This window comes from Sceloporus occidentalis, unplaced genomic scaffold (assembly GCF_023333645.1).
Source record: "Sceloporus occidentalis isolate IW3139 unplaced genomic scaffold, rSceOcc1.0.p SCAF_111, whole genome shotgun sequence".
Lineage (NCBI taxonomy): Eukaryota > Metazoa > Chordata > Lepidosauria > Squamata > Phrynosomatidae > Sceloporus > Sceloporus occidentalis.
The window spans coordinates 1,419,961-1,434,790 of record NW_028317091.1 but is presented as its reverse complement, the minus strand read 5'-3'; the positions used below and the strand labels follow the sequence as shown (position 1 = coordinate 1,434,790).

Below are 14,830 nucleotides of genomic sequence, written 5' to 3'. Positions count from 1 at the left end.
ATTGCATGAAAACAGCATTCTCCCCTCGGACAAGCTGTCACACGGAAAGCAGAGTGGCGCAGCGGAAGCGTGCTGGGCCCATAACCCAGAGGTCGATGGATCGAAACCATCCTCTGCTAGATGTCATTTTTACATAGGCTTAATAACTTCTGTCATTGATGATATTGCATGAAAACAGCATTCTCCCCTCGGACAAGCCGTCACACAGAAAGCAGAGTGGCGCAGCGGAAGCGTGCTGGGCCCATAACCCAGAGGTCGATGGATCGAAACCATCCTCTGCTAATTTTGTTTTTATAATGTCACTTTTCTGTTTAAGCACAACTGGTGTTGAATAAGATTAATTGGCACGTAGGGTTAATAACTTGTGTCATTTATGATATTGTATGAAAACAGCATTTTCCCCTCGGACAAGCTGCTACACGGAAAGCAGAGTGGCGCAGCGGAAGCGTGCTGGGCCCATAACCCAGAGGTCGATGGATCGAAACCATCCTCTGCTAATTTTGTTTTTATAATGTCACTTTTCTGTTTAAGCACAACTGCCGTTGCATAAGATTAATTGGCACGTAGGGTTAATAACTTGTGTCATTTATGATATTGTATGAAAACGGCATTCTCCCCTTGCCAGCCACTATTTTGGTAACGGCTGCCCGAATTATTAACAACATGTAGTATTGTAGACGTGGCCTAAATTAAAAAACAAAAAATTAATAATAATAATCTAAGCAATCCAAAATTGGCACTATGCCAAAAAGTTTTTCCTGTGTTTTTTCATGGAAGGATTGGCATGCTTTGTCTGGAAAATAACTTTCCACAAGTGGAATAAGAAGATTTAGCTTAATGTTGGAAAGCTTTAAGGATTTTGCATTTCTGTCTTTCAATGTAATCATTAGCTCATTGGCGTTGCAAACACAGGAATGAAAGTTTTCAGGAAAACATCCCGCTCGTCCCTGGGTGGGCTTGAACCACCAACCTTTCGGTTAACAGCCGAACGCGCTAACCGATTGCGCCACAGAGACAACCACATGTGACTACTTTCAGAGAAGCAGTGAGGATTATGACTTTAAACCTTCAGCATTCCAGAGGGCTTAATGACCATAGCAGAAGAATTGACAGTTGTATCTCAACTGTTTATACATTATTTCATGATGGTGAGAACTTGTACTCCTAAATTGTCTTTACGAATCTTGAAGAAGAGATTTGGAAAAAAAGTCAGATATTCATGTTTTTTTTATCATTTGGGAAGAAAGTGGCAAAAAGTTGGCACTTTCGAAGCTTGAAGAAGAGATTTGGAGAAAAAAAAGTCAGGAATTAATGTGTTTTTATCATTTGTGAAAAAAAAAACGCATGAAGAAGCAGGGTGGCGCAGCGGAAGTGTGCTGGTCCCATAACCCAGTGGTCAATGGATCGAAACCATCCTCTGCTAGATGTCATTTTTACATAGGGTTAATAACTTCTGTCATTGATGATATTGCATGAAAACAGCATTCTCCCCTCGGACAACCCGTCACACAGAAAGCAGAGTGGCGCAGCGGAAGCGTGCTGGGCCCATAACCCAGAGGTCGATGGATCGAAACCATCCTCTGCTAATTTTGTTTTTATAATGTCACTTTTCTGTTTAAGCACAACTGGTGTTGAATAAGATTAATTGGCACGTAGGGTTAATAACTTGTGTCATTTATGATATTGTATGAAAACAGCATTCTCCCCTTGCCAGCCACTATTTTGGTAACGGCTGCCCGAATTATTAACAACATGTAGTATTGTAGACGTGGCCTAAATTAAAAAACAAAAAATTAATAATAATAATCTAAGCAATCCAAAATTGGCACTATGCCAAAAAGTTTTTCCTGTGTTTTTTCATGGAAGGATTGGCATGCTTTGTCTGGAAAATAACTTTCCACAAGTGGCATAAGAAGATTTAGCTTAATGTTGGAAAGCTTTAAGGATTTTGCATTTCTGTCTTTCAATGTAATCATTAGCTCATTGGCGTTGCAAACACAGGAACAAAAGTGTTCAGGAAAACATCCTGCTCGTCCCTGGGTGGGCTTGAACCACCACCCTTTCAGTTAACAGCCGAACAAGCTAAACGATTGCGCCACAGAGACACCCACATGTGACTGCTTTCAGAGAAGGTTTGTGACTTTAAACCGTCAGCATTCCAGAGGGCTTAATGACCATAGCAGAAGAATTGACAGTTGTATCTCAACTGTTTATACATTATTTCATGATGGTGAGAACTTGTACTCCTAAATTGTCTTTACGAATCTTGAAGAAGAGATTTGGAAAAAAGTCAGATATTCATGGGTTTTTTTATCATTTGGGAAGAAAGTGGCAAAAAGTTCGCACTTTCGAAGCTTGAAGAAGAGATTTGGAGAAAAAAAAGTCAGGAATTAATGTGTTTTTATCATTTGTGAAAAAAACAAGCACATGAAAAAGCAGAGTGGCGCAGCGGAAGCGTGCTGGGCCCATAACCCAGAGGTCGATGGATCGAAACCATCCTCTGCTAGATGTCATTTTTACATAGGGTTAATAACTTCTGTCATTGATGATATTGCATGAAAACAGCATTCTCCCCTCGGACAAGCTGTCACACGGAAAGCAGAGTGGCGCAGCGGAAGCGTGCTGGGCCTGTAACCCAGAGGTCGATGGATCGAAACCATCCTCTGCTAGATGTCATTTTTACATAGGGTTAATAACTTCTGTCATTGATGATATTGCATTAAAACAGCATTCTCCCCTCGGACAAGCCGTCACACAGAAAGCAGAGTGGCGCAGCGGAAGCGTGCTGGGCCCATAACCCAGAGGTCGATGGATCGAAACCATCCTCTGCTAGATGTCATTTTTACATAGGGTTAATAACTTCTGTCATTGATGATATTGCATGAAAACAGCATTCTCCCCTCGGACAAGCCGTCACACGGAAAGCAGAGTGGCGCAGCGGAAGCGTGCTGGGCCCATAACCCAGAGGTCGATGGATCGAAACCATCCTCTGCTAATTTTGTTTTTATAATGTCACTTTTCTGTTTAAGCACAACTGGTGTTGAATAAGATTAATTGGCACGTAGGGTTAATAACTTGTGTCATTTATGATATTGTATGAAAACAGCATTTTCCCCTCGGACAAGCTGTTACACGGAAAGCAGAGTGGCGCAGCAGAAGCGTGCTGGGCCCATAACCCAGAGGTCGATGGATCGAAACCATCCTCTGCTAATTTTGTTTTTATAATGTCACTTTTCTGTTTAAGCACAACTGGCGTTGCATAAGATTAATTGGCACGTAGGGTTAATAACTTGTGTCATTTATGATATTGTATGAAAACGGCATTCTCCCCTTGCCAGCCACTATTTTGGTAACGGCTGCCCGAATTATTAACAACATGTAGTATTGTAGACGTGGCCTAAATTAAAAAACAAAAAATTAATAATAATAATCTAAGCAATCCAAAATTGGCACTATGCCAAAAAGTTTTTCCTGTGTTTTTTCATGGAAGGATTGGCATGCTTTGTCTGGAAAATAACTTTCCACAAGTGGCATAAGAAGATTTAGCTTAATGTTGGAAAGCTTTAAGGATTTTGCATTTCTGTCTTTCAATGTAATCATTAGCTCATTGGCGTTGCAAACACAGGAACAAAAGTGTTCAGGAAAACATCCTGCTCGTCCCTGGGTGGGCTTGAACCACCACCCTTTCAGTTAACAGCCGAACAAGCTAAACGATTGCGCCACAGAGACACCCACATGTGACTGCTTTCAGAGAAGGTTTGTGACTTTAAACCGTCAGCATTCCAGAGGGCTTAATGACCATAGCAGAAGAATTGACAGTTGTATCTCAACTGTTTATACATTATTTCATGATGGTGAGAACTTGTACTCCTAAATTGTCTTTACGAATCTTGAAGAAGAGATTTGGAAAAAAGTCAGATATTCATGGGTTTTTTTATCATTTGGGAAGAAAGTGGCAAAAAGTTCGCACTTTCGAAGCTTGAAGAAGAGATTTGGAGAAAAAAAAGTCAGGAATTAATGTGTTTTTATCATTTGTGAAAAAAACAAGCACATGAAAAAGCAGAGTGGCGCAGCGGAAGCGTGCTGGGCCCATAACCCAGAGGTCGATGGATCGAAACCATCCTCTGCTAGATGTCATTTTTACATAGGGTTAATAACTTCTGTCATTGATGATATTGCATGAAAACAGCATTCTCCCCTCGGACAAGCTGTCACACGGAAAGCAGAGTGGCGCAGCGGAAGCGTGCTGGGCCTGTAACCCAGAGGTCGATGGATCGAAACCATCCTCTGCTAGATGTCATTTTTACATAGGGTTAATAACTTCTGTCATTGATGATATTGCATTAAAACAGCATTCTCCCCTCGGACAAGCCGTCACACAGAAAGCAGAGTGGCGCAGCGGAAGCGTGCTGGGCCCATAACCCAGAGGTCGATGGATCGAAACCATCCTCTGCTAGATGTCATTTTTACATAGGGTTAATAACTTCTGTCATTGATGATATTGCATGAAAACAGCATTCTCCCCTCGGACAAGCCGTCACACGGAAAGCAGAGTGGCGCAGCGGAAGCGTGCTGGGCCCATAACCCAGAGGTCGATGGATCGAAACCATCCTCTGCTAATTTTGTTTTTATAATGTCACTTTTCTGTTTAAGCACAACTGGTGTTGAATAAGATTAATTGGCACGTAGGGTTAATAACTTGTGTCATTTATGATATTGTATGAAAACAGCATTTTCCCCTCGGACAAGCTGTTACACGGAAAGCAGAGTGGCGCAGCAGAAGCGTGCTGGGCCCATAACCCAGAGGTCGATGGATCGAAACCATCCTCTGCTAATTTTGTTTTTATAATGTCACTTTTCTGTTTAAGCACAACTGGCGTTGCATAAGATTAATTGGCACGTAGGGTTAATAACTTGTGTCATTTATGATATTGTATGAAAACGGCATTCTCCCCTTGCCAGCCACTATTTTGGTAACGGCTGCCCGAATTATTAACAACATGTAGTATTGTAGACGTGGCCTAAATTAAAAAACAAAAAATTAATAATAATAATCTAAGCAATCCAAAATTGGCACTATGCCAAAAAGTTTTTCCTGTGTTTTTTCATGGAAGGATTGGCATGCTTTGTCTGGAAAATAACTTTCCACAAGTGGCATAAGAAGATTTAGCTTAATGTTGGAAAGCTTTAAGGATTTTGCATTTCTGTCTTTCAATGTAATCATTAGCTCATTGGCGTTGCAAACACAGGAACAAAAGTGTTCAGGAAAACATCCTGCTCGTCCCTGGGTGGGCTTGAACCACCACCCTTTCAGTTAACAGCCGAACAAGCTAAACGATTGCGCCACAGAGACACCCACATGTGACTGCTTTCAGAGAAGGTTTGTGACTTTAAACCGTCAGCATTCCAGAGGGCTTAATGACCATAGCAGAAGAATTGACAGTTGTATCTCAACTGTTTATACATTATTTCATGATGGTGAGAACTTGTACTCCTAAATTGTCTTTACGAATCTTGAAGAAGAGATTTGGAAAAAAGTCAGATATTCATGGTTTTTTTTATCATTTGGGAAGAAAGTGGCAAAAAGTTCGCACTTTCGAAGCTTGAAGAAGAGATTTGGAGAAAAAAAAGTCAGGAATTAATGTGTTTTTATCATTTGTGAAAAAAACAAGCACATGAAAAAGCAGAGTGGCGCAGCGGAAGCGTGCTGGGCCCATAACCCAGAGGTCGATGGATCGAAACCATCCTCTGCTAGATGTCATTTTTACATAGGGTTAATAACTTCTGTCATTGATGATATTGCATGAAAACAGCATTCTCCCCTCGGACAAGCTGTCACACGGAAAGCAGAGTGGCGCAGCGGAAGCGTGCTGGGCCTGTAACCCAGAGGTCGATGGATCGAAACCATCCTCTGCTAGATGTCATTTTTACATAGGGTTAATAACTTCTGTCATTGATGATATTGCATTAAAACAGCATTCTCCCCTCGGACAAGCCGTCACACAGAAAGCAGAGTGGCGCAGCGGAAGCGTGCTGGGCCCATAACCCAGAGGTCGATGGATCGAAACCATCCTCTGCTAGATGTCATTTTTACATAGGGTTAATAACTTCTGTCATTGATGATATTGCATGAAAACAGCATTCTCCCCTCGGACAAGCCATCACACGGAAAGCAGAGTGGCGCAGCGGAAGCGTGCTGGGCCCATAACCCAGAGGTCGATGGATCGAAACCATCCTCTGCTAATTTTGTTTTTATAATGTCACTTTTCTGTTTAAGCACAACTGGCGTTGCATAAGATTAATTGGCACGTAGGGTTAATAACTTGTGTCATTTATGATATTGTATGAAAACGGCATTCTCCCCTTGCCAGCCACTATTTTGGTAACGGCTGCCCGAATTATTAACAACATGTAGTATTGTAGACGTGGCCTAAATTAAAAAACAAAAAATTAATAATAATAATCTAAGCAATCCAAAATTGGCACTATGCCAAAAAGTTTTTCCTGTGTTTTTTCATGGAAGGATTGGCATGCTTTGTCTGGAAAATAACTTTCCACAAGTGGCATAAGAAGATTTAGCTTAATGTTGGAAAGCTTTAAGGATTTTGCATTTCTGTCTTTCAATGTAATCATTAGCTCATTGGCGTTGGAAACACAGGAATGAAAGTTTTCAGGAAAACATCCCGCTCGTCCCTGGGTGGGCTTGAACCACCAACCTTTCGGTTAACAGCCGAACGCGCTAACCGATTGCGCCACAGAGACAACCACATGTGACTACTTTCAGAGAAGCAGTGAGGATTATGACTTTAAACCTTCAGCATTCCAGAGGGCTTAATGACCATAGCAGAAGAATTGACAGTTGTATCTCAACTGTTTATACATTATTTCATGATGGTGAGAACTTGTACTCCTAAATTGTCTTTACGAATCTTGAAGAAGAGATTTGGAAAAAAAGTCAGATATTCATGTTTTTTTTATCATTTGGGAAGAAAGTGGCAAAAAGTTGGCACTTTCGAAGCTTGAAGAAGAGATTTGGAGAAAAAAAAGTCAGGAATTAATGTGTTTTTATCATTTGTGAAAAAAAAAACGCATGAAGAAGCAGGGTGGCGCAGCGGAAGCGTGCTGGGCCCATAACCCAGAGGTCAATGGATCGAAACCATCCTCTGCTAGATGTCATTTTTACATAGGCTTAATAACTTCTGTCATTGATGATATTGCATGAAAACAGCATTCTCCCCTCGGACAAGCCATCACACAGAAAGCAGAGTGGCGCAGCGGAAGCGTGCTGGGCCCATAACCCAGAGGTCGATGGATCGAAACCATCCTCTGCTAATTTTGTTTTTATAATGTCACTTTTCTGTTTAAGCACAACTGGTGTTGAATAAGATTAATTGGCACGTAGGGTTAATAACTTGTGTCATTTATGATATTGTATGAAAACAGCATTTTCCCCTCGGACAAGCTGCTACACGGAAAGCAGAGTGGCGCAGCGGAAGCGTGCTGCGCCCATAACCCAGAGGTCGATGGATCGAAACCATCCTCTGCTAATTTTGTTTTTATAATGTCACTTTTCTGTTTAAGCACAACTGCCGTTGCATAAGATTAATTGGCACGTAGGGTTAATAACTTGTGTCATTTATGATATTGTATGAAAACGGCATTCTCCCCTTGCCAGCCACTATTTTGGTAACGGCTGCCCGAATTATTAACAACATGTAGTATTGTAGACGTGGCCTAAATTAAAAAACAAAAAATTAATAATAATAATCTAAGCAATCCAAAATTGGCACTATGCCAAAAAGTTTTTCCTGTGTTTTTTCATGGAAGGATTGGCATGCTTTGTCTGGAAAATAACTTTCCACAAGTGGAATAAGAAGATTTAGCTTAATGTTGGAAAGCTTTAAGGATTTTGCATTTCTGTCTTTCAATGTAATCATTAGCTCATTGGCGTTGCAAACACAGGAATGAAAGTTTTCAGGAAAACATCCCGCTCGTCCCTGGGTGGGCTTGAACCACCAACCTTTCGGTTAACAGCCGAACGCGCTAACCGATTGCGCCACAGAGACACCCACATGTGACTGCTTTCAGAGAAGGTTTGTGACTTTAAACCGTCAGCATTCCAGAGGGCTTAATGACCATAGCAGAAGAATTGACAGTTGTATCTCAACTGTTTATACATTATTTCATGATGGTGAGAACTTGTACTCCTAAATTGTCTTTACGAATCTTGAAGAAGAGATTTGGAAAAAAGTCAGATATTCATGGGTTTTTTTATCATTTGGGAAGAAAGTGGCAAAAAGTTCGCACTTTCGAAGCTTGAAGAAGAGATTTGGAGAAAAAAAAGTCAGGAATTAATGTGTTTTTATCATTTGTGAAAAAAAAAAAGCACATGAAAAAGCAGAGTGGCACAGCAGAAGCGTGCTGGACCCATAACCCAGAGGTCGATGGATCGAAACCATCCTCTGCTAGATGTCATTTTTACATAGGGTTAATAACTTCTGTCATTGATGATATTGCATGAAAACAGCATTCTCCCCTCGGACAAGCCGTCACACGGAAAGCAGAGTGGCGCAGCGGAAGCGTGCTGGGCCCATAACCCAGAGGTCGATGGATCGAAACCATCCTCTGCTAATTTTGTTTTTATAATGTCACTTTTCTGTTTAAGCACAACTGGCGTTGCATAAGATTAATTGGCACGTAGGGTTAATAACTTGTGTCATTTATGATATTGTATGAAAACGGCATTCTCCCCTTGCCAGCCACTATTTTGGTAACGGCTGCCCGAATTATTAACAACATGTAGTATTGTAGACGTGGCCTAAATTAAAAAACAAAAAATTAATAATAATAATCTAAGCAATCCAAAATTGGCACTATGCCAAAAAGTTTTTCCTGTGTTTTTTCATGGAAGGATTGGCATGCTTTGTCTGGAAAATAACTTTCCACAAGTGGCATAAGAAGATTTAGCTTAATGTTGGAAAGCTTTAAGGATTTTGCATTTCTGTCTTTCAATGTAATCATTAGCTCATTGGCGTTGGAAACACAGGAATGAAAGTTTTCAGGAAAACATCCCGCTCGTCCCTGGGTGGGCTTGAACCACCAACCTTTCGGTTAACAGCCGAACGCGCTAACCGATTGCGCCACAGAGACAACCACATGTGACTACTTTCAGAGAAGCAGTGAGGATTATGACTTTAAACCTTCAGCATTCCAGAGGGCTTAATGACCATAGCAGAAGAATTGACAGTTGTATCTCAACTGTTTATACATTATTTCATGATGGTGAGAACTTGTACTCCTAAATTGTCTTTACGAATCTTGAAGAAGAGATTTGGAAAAAAAGTCAGATATTCATGTTTTTTTTATCATTTGGGAAGAAAGTGGCAAAAAGTTGGCACTTTCGAAGCTTGAAGAAGAGATTTGGAGAAAAAAAAGTCAGGAATTAATGTGTTTTTATCATTTGTGAAAAAAAAAACGCATGAAGAAGCAGGGTGGCGCAGCGGAAGCGTGCTGGGCCCATAACCCAGAGGTCAATGGATCGAAACCATCCTCTGCTAGATGTCATTTTTACATAGGCTTAATAACTTCTGTCATTGATGATATTGCATGAAAACAGCATTCTCCCCTCGGACAAGCCATCACACAGAAAGCAGAGTGGCGCAGCGGAAGCGTGCTGGGCCCATAACCCAGAGGTCGATGGATCGAAACCATCCTCTGCTAATTTTGTTTTTATAATGTCACTTTTCTGTTTAAGCACAACTGGTGTTGAATAAGATTAATTGGCACGTAGGGTTAATAACTTGTGTCATTTATGATATTGTATGAAAACAGCATTTTCCCCTCGGACAAGCTGCTACACGGAAAGCAGAGTGGCGCAGCGGAAGCGTGCTGCGCCCATAACCCAGAGGTCGATGGATCGAAACCATCCTCTGCTAATTTTGTTTTTATAATGTCACTTTTCTGTTTAAGCACAACTGCCGTTGCATAAGATTAATTGGCACGTAGGGTTAATAACTTGTGTCATTTATGATATTGTATGAAAACGGCATTCTCCCCTTGCCAGCCACTATTTTGGTAACGGCTGCCCGAATTATTAACAACATGTAGTATTGTAGACGTGGCCTAAATTAAAAAACAAAAAATTAATAATAATAATCTAAGCAATCCAAAATTGGCACTATGCCAAAAAGTTTTTCCTGTGTTTTTTCATGGAAGGATTGGCATGCTTTGTCTGGAAAATAACTTTCCACAAGTGGAATAAGAAGATTTAGCTTAATGTTGGAAAGCTTTAAGGATTTTGCATTTCTGTCTTTCAATGTAATCATTAGCTCATTGGCGTTGCAAACACAGGAATGAAAGTTTTCAGGAAAACATCCCGCTCGTCCCTGGGTGGGCTTGAACCACCAACCTTTCGGTTAACAGCCGAACGCGCTAACCGATTGCGCCACAGAGACACCCACATGTGACTGCTTTCAGAGAAGGTTTGTGACTTTAAACCGTCAGCATTCCAGAGGGCTTAATGACCATAGCAGAAGAATTGACAGTTGTATCTCAACTGTTTATAATACATTATTTCATGATGGTGAGAACTTGTACTCCTAAATTGTCTTTACGAATCTTGAAGAAGAGATTTGGAAAAAAGTCAGATATTCATGGGTTTTTTTATCATTTGGGAAGAAAGTGGCAAAAAGTTCGCACTTTCGAAGCTTGAAGAAGAGATTTGGAGAAAAAAAAGTCAGGAATTAATGTGTTTTTATCATTTGTGAAAAAAAAAACGCATGAAGAAGCAGGGTGGCGCAGCGGAAGCGTGCTGGGCCCATAACCCAGAGGTCAATGGATCGAAACCGTCCTTTGCTAGATGTCATTTTTACATAGGCTTAATAACTTCTGTCATTGATGATATTGCATGAAAACAGCATTCTCCCCTCGGACAAGCTGTCACATGGAAAGCAGAGTGGCGCAGCGGAAGCGTGCTGGGCCCATAACCCAGAGGTCGATGGATCGAAACCATCCTCTGCTAGATGTCATTTTTACATAGGGTTAATAACTTCTGTCATTGATGATATTGCATGAAAACAGCATTCTCCCCTCGGACAAGCCGTCACACAGAAAGCAGAGTGGCGCAGCGGAAGCGTGCTGGGCCCATAACCCAGAGGTCGATGGATCGAAACCATCCTCTGCTAATTTTGTTTTTATAATGTCACTTTTCTGTTTAAGCACAACTGGTGTTGAATAAGATTAATTGGCACGTAGGGTTAATAACTTGTGTCATTTATGATATTGTATGAAAACAGCATTTTCCCCTCGGACAAGCTGCTACACGGAAAGCAGAGTGGCGCAGCGGAAGCGTGCTGGGCCCATAACCCAGAGGTCGATGGATCGAAACCATCCTCTGCTAATTTTGTTTTTATAATGTCACTTTTCTGTTTAAGCACAACTGCCGTTGCATAAGATTAATTGGCACGTAGGGTTAATAACTTGTGTCATTTATGATATTGTATGAAAACGGCATTCTCCCCTTGCCAGCCACTATTTTGGTAACGGCTGCCCGAATTATTAACAACATGTAGTATTGTAGACGTGGCCTAAATTAAAAAACAAAAAATTAATAATAATAATCTAAGCAATCCAAAATTGGCACTATGCCAAAAAGTTTTTCCTGTGTTTTTTCATGGAAGGATTGGCATGCTTTGTCTGGAAAATAACTTTCCACAAGTGGAATAAGAAGATTTAGCTTAATGTTGGAAAGCTTTAAGGATTTTGCATTTCTGTCTTTCAATGTAATCATTAGCTCATTGGCGTTGCAAACACAGGAATGAAAGTTTTCAGGAAAACATCCCGCTCGTCCCTGGGTGGGCTTGAACCACCAACCTTTCGGTTAACAGCCGAACGCGCTAACCGATTGCGCCACAGAGACAACCACATGTGACTACTTTCAGAGAAGGTTTGTGACTTTAAACCGTCAGCATTCCAGAGGGCTTAATGACCATAGCAGAAGAATTGACAGTTGTATCTCAACTGTTTATACATTATTTCATGATGGTGAGAACTTGTACTCCTAAATTGTCTTTACGAATCTTGAAGAAGAGATTTGGAAAAAAGTCAGATATTCATGGGTTTTTTTATCATTTGGGAAGAAAGTGGCAAAAAGTTCGCACTTTCGAAGCTTGAAGAAGAGATTTGGAGAAAAAAAAGTCAGGAATTAATGTGTTTTTATCATTTGTGAAAAAAAAAAAGCACATGAAAAAGCAGAGTGGCGCAGCGGAAGCGTGCTGGACCCATAACCCAGAGGTCGATGGATCGAAACCATCCTCTGCTAGATGTCATTTTTACATAGGGTTAATAACTTCTGTCATTGATGATATTGCATGAAAACAGCATTCTCCCCTCGGAAAAGCCGTCACACGGAAAGCAGAGTGGCGCAGCGGAAGCGTGCTGGGCCCATAACCCAGAGGTCGATGGATCGAAACCATCCTCTGCTAATTTTGTTTTTATAATGTCACTTTTCTGTTTAAGCACAACTGGCGTTGCATAAGATTAATTGGCACGTAGGGTTAATAACTTGTGTCATTTATGATATTGTATGAAAACGGCATTCTCCCCTTGCCAGCCACTATTTTGGTAACGGCTGCCCGAATTATTAACAACATGTAGTATTGTAGACGTGGCCTAAATTAAAAAACAAAAAATTAATAATAATAATCTAAGCAATCCAAAATTGGCACTATGCCAAAAAGTTTTTCCTGTGTTTTTTCATGGAAGGATTGGCATGCTTTGTCTGGAAAATAACTTTCCACAAGTGGCATAAGAAGATTTAGCTTAATGTTGGAAAGCTTTAAGGATTTTGCATTTCTGTCTTTCAATGTAATCATTAGCTCATTGGCATTGCAAACACAGGAACAAAAGTGTTCAGGAAAACATCCTGCTCGTCCCTGGGTGGGCTTGAACCACCACCCTTTCAGTTAACAGCCGAACAAGCTAAACGATTGCGCCACAGAGACACCCACATGTGACTGCTTTCAGAGAAGGTTTGTGACTTTAAACCGTCAGCATTCCAGAGGGCTTAATGACCATAGCAGAAGAATTGACAGTTGTATCTCAACTGTTTATACATTATTTCATGATGGTGAGAACTTGTACTCCTAAATTGTCTTTACGAATCTTGAAGAAGAGATTTGGAAAAAAGTCAGATATTCATGGGTTTTTTTATCATTTGGGAAGAAAGTGGCAAAAAGTTCGCACTTTCGAAGCTTGAAGAAGAGATTTGGAGAAAAAAAAGTCAGGAATTAATGTGTTTTTATCATTTGTGAAAAAAACAAGCACATGAAAAAGCAGAGTGGCGCAGCGGAAGCGTGCTGGGCCCATAACCCAGAGGTCGATGGATCGAAACCATCCTCTGCTAGATGTCATTTTTACATAGGGTTAATAACTTCTGTCATTGATGATATTGCATGAAAACAGCATTCTCCCCTCGGACAAGCTGTCACACGGAAAGCAGAGTGGCGCAGCGGAAGCGTGCTGGGCCCATAACCCAGAGGTCGATGGATCGAAACCATCCTCTGCTAGATGTCATTTTTACATAGGGTTAATAACTTCTGTCATTGATGATATTGCATGAAAACAGCATTCTCCCCTCGGACAAGCCGTCACACAGAAAGCAGAGCGGCGCAGCGGAAGCGTGCTGGGCCCATAACCCAGAGGTTGATGGATCGAAACCATCTTCTGCTAGATGTCATTTTTACATAGGGTTAATAACTTCTGTCATTGATGATATTGCATGAAAACAGCATTCTCCCCTCGGACAAGCCGTCACACGGAAAGCAGAGTGGCGCAGCGGAAGCGTGCTGGGCCCATAACCCAGAGGTCGATGGATCGAAACCATCCTCTGCTAATTTTGTTTTTATAATGTCACTTTTCTGTTTAAGCACAACTGCCGTTGCATAAGATTAATTGGCACGTAGGGTTAATAACTTGTGTCATTTATGATATTGTATGAAAACGGCATTCTCCCCTTGCCAGCCACTATTTTGGTAACGGCTGCCCGAATTATTAACAACATGTAGTATTGTAGACGTGGCCTAAATTAAAAAACAAAAAATTAATAATAATAATCTAAGCAATCCAAAATTGGCACTATGCCAAAAAGTTTTTCCTGTGTTTTTTCATGGAAGGATTGGCATGCTTTGTCTGGAAAATAACTTTCCACAAGTGGCATAAGAAGATTTAGCTTAATGTTGGAAAGCTTTAAGGATTTTGCATTTCTATCTTTCAATGTAATCATTAGCTCATTGGCGTTGGAAACACAGGAATGAAAGTTTTCAGGAAAACATCCCGCTCGTCCCTGGGTGGGCTTGAACCACCAACCTTTCGGTTAACAGCCGAACGCGCTAACCGATTGCGCCACAGAGACAACCACATGTGACTACTTTCAGAGAAGCAGTGAGGATTATGACTTTAAACCTTCAGCATTCCAGAGGGCTTAATGACCATAGCAGAAGAATTGACAGTTGTATCTCAACTGTTTATACATTATTTCATGATGGTGAGAACTTGTACTCCTAAATTGTCTTTACGAATCTTGAAGAAGAGATTTGGAAAAAAAGTCAGATATTCATGTTTTTTTTATCATTTGGGAAGAAAGTGGCAAAAAGTTGGCACTTTCGAAGCTTGAAGAAGAGATTTGGAGAAAAAAAAGTCAGGAATTAATGTGTTTTTATCATTTGTGAAAAAATAAACGCATGAAGAAGCAGGGTGGCGCAGCGGAAGCGTGCTGGGCCCATAACCCAGAGGTCAATGGATCGAAACCATCCTCTGCTAGATGTCATTTTTA

At 40.9% G+C, this 14,830-nt stretch overlaps 10 non-coding genes across 10 annotated transcripts; 3 read left to right on the top strand and 7 right to left on the bottom strand.

Moving 5' to 3' along the window:
- Positions 1 to 942: 942 nt before the first annotated feature.
- TRNAN-GUU (transfer RNA asparagine (anticodon GUU)) lies at positions 943 to 1,016 on the bottom strand. The gene has a single exon. It is a non-coding gene; the product is annotated as a tRNA-Asn (tRNA).
- Positions 1,017 to 2,597: 1,581 nt separating this feature from the next.
- On the top strand, positions 2,598 to 2,669 carry TRNAT-UGU (transfer RNA threonine (anticodon UGU)). Its single transcript has one exon. It is a non-coding gene; the product is annotated as a tRNA-Thr (tRNA).
- A 1,552-nt stretch (positions 2,670 to 4,221) lies between these two features.
- TRNAT-UGU (transfer RNA threonine (anticodon UGU)) lies at positions 4,222 to 4,293 on the top strand. The gene has a single exon. It is a non-coding gene; the product is annotated as a tRNA-Thr (tRNA).
- A 1,552-nt stretch (positions 4,294 to 5,845) lies between these two features.
- Positions 5,846 to 5,917, top strand: TRNAT-UGU (transfer RNA threonine (anticodon UGU)). Its single transcript has one exon. It is a non-coding gene; the product is annotated as a tRNA-Thr (tRNA).
- A 771-nt stretch (positions 5,918 to 6,688) lies between these two features.
- TRNAN-GUU (transfer RNA asparagine (anticodon GUU)) lies at positions 6,689 to 6,762 on the bottom strand. Its single transcript has one exon. It is a non-coding gene; the product is annotated as a tRNA-Asn (tRNA).
- A 1,230-nt stretch (positions 6,763 to 7,992) lies between these two features.
- TRNAN-GUU (transfer RNA asparagine (anticodon GUU)) lies at positions 7,993 to 8,066 on the bottom strand. Its single transcript has one exon. It is a non-coding gene; the product is annotated as a tRNA-Asn (tRNA).
- Positions 8,067 to 9,076: 1,010 nt separating this feature from the next.
- Positions 9,077 to 9,150, bottom strand: TRNAN-GUU (transfer RNA asparagine (anticodon GUU)). Its single transcript has one exon. It is a non-coding gene; the product is annotated as a tRNA-Asn (tRNA).
- A 1,230-nt stretch (positions 9,151 to 10,380) lies between these two features.
- On the bottom strand, positions 10,381 to 10,454 carry TRNAN-GUU (transfer RNA asparagine (anticodon GUU)). Its single transcript has one exon. It is a non-coding gene; the product is annotated as a tRNA-Asn (tRNA).
- A 1,389-nt stretch (positions 10,455 to 11,843) lies between these two features.
- On the bottom strand, positions 11,844 to 11,917 carry TRNAN-GUU (transfer RNA asparagine (anticodon GUU)). Its single transcript has one exon. It is a non-coding gene; the product is annotated as a tRNA-Asn (tRNA).
- A 2,419-nt stretch (positions 11,918 to 14,336) lies between these two features.
- TRNAN-GUU (transfer RNA asparagine (anticodon GUU)) lies at positions 14,337 to 14,410 on the bottom strand. Its single transcript has one exon. It is a non-coding gene; the product is annotated as a tRNA-Asn (tRNA).
- Positions 14,411 to 14,830: the final 420 nt, after the last annotated feature.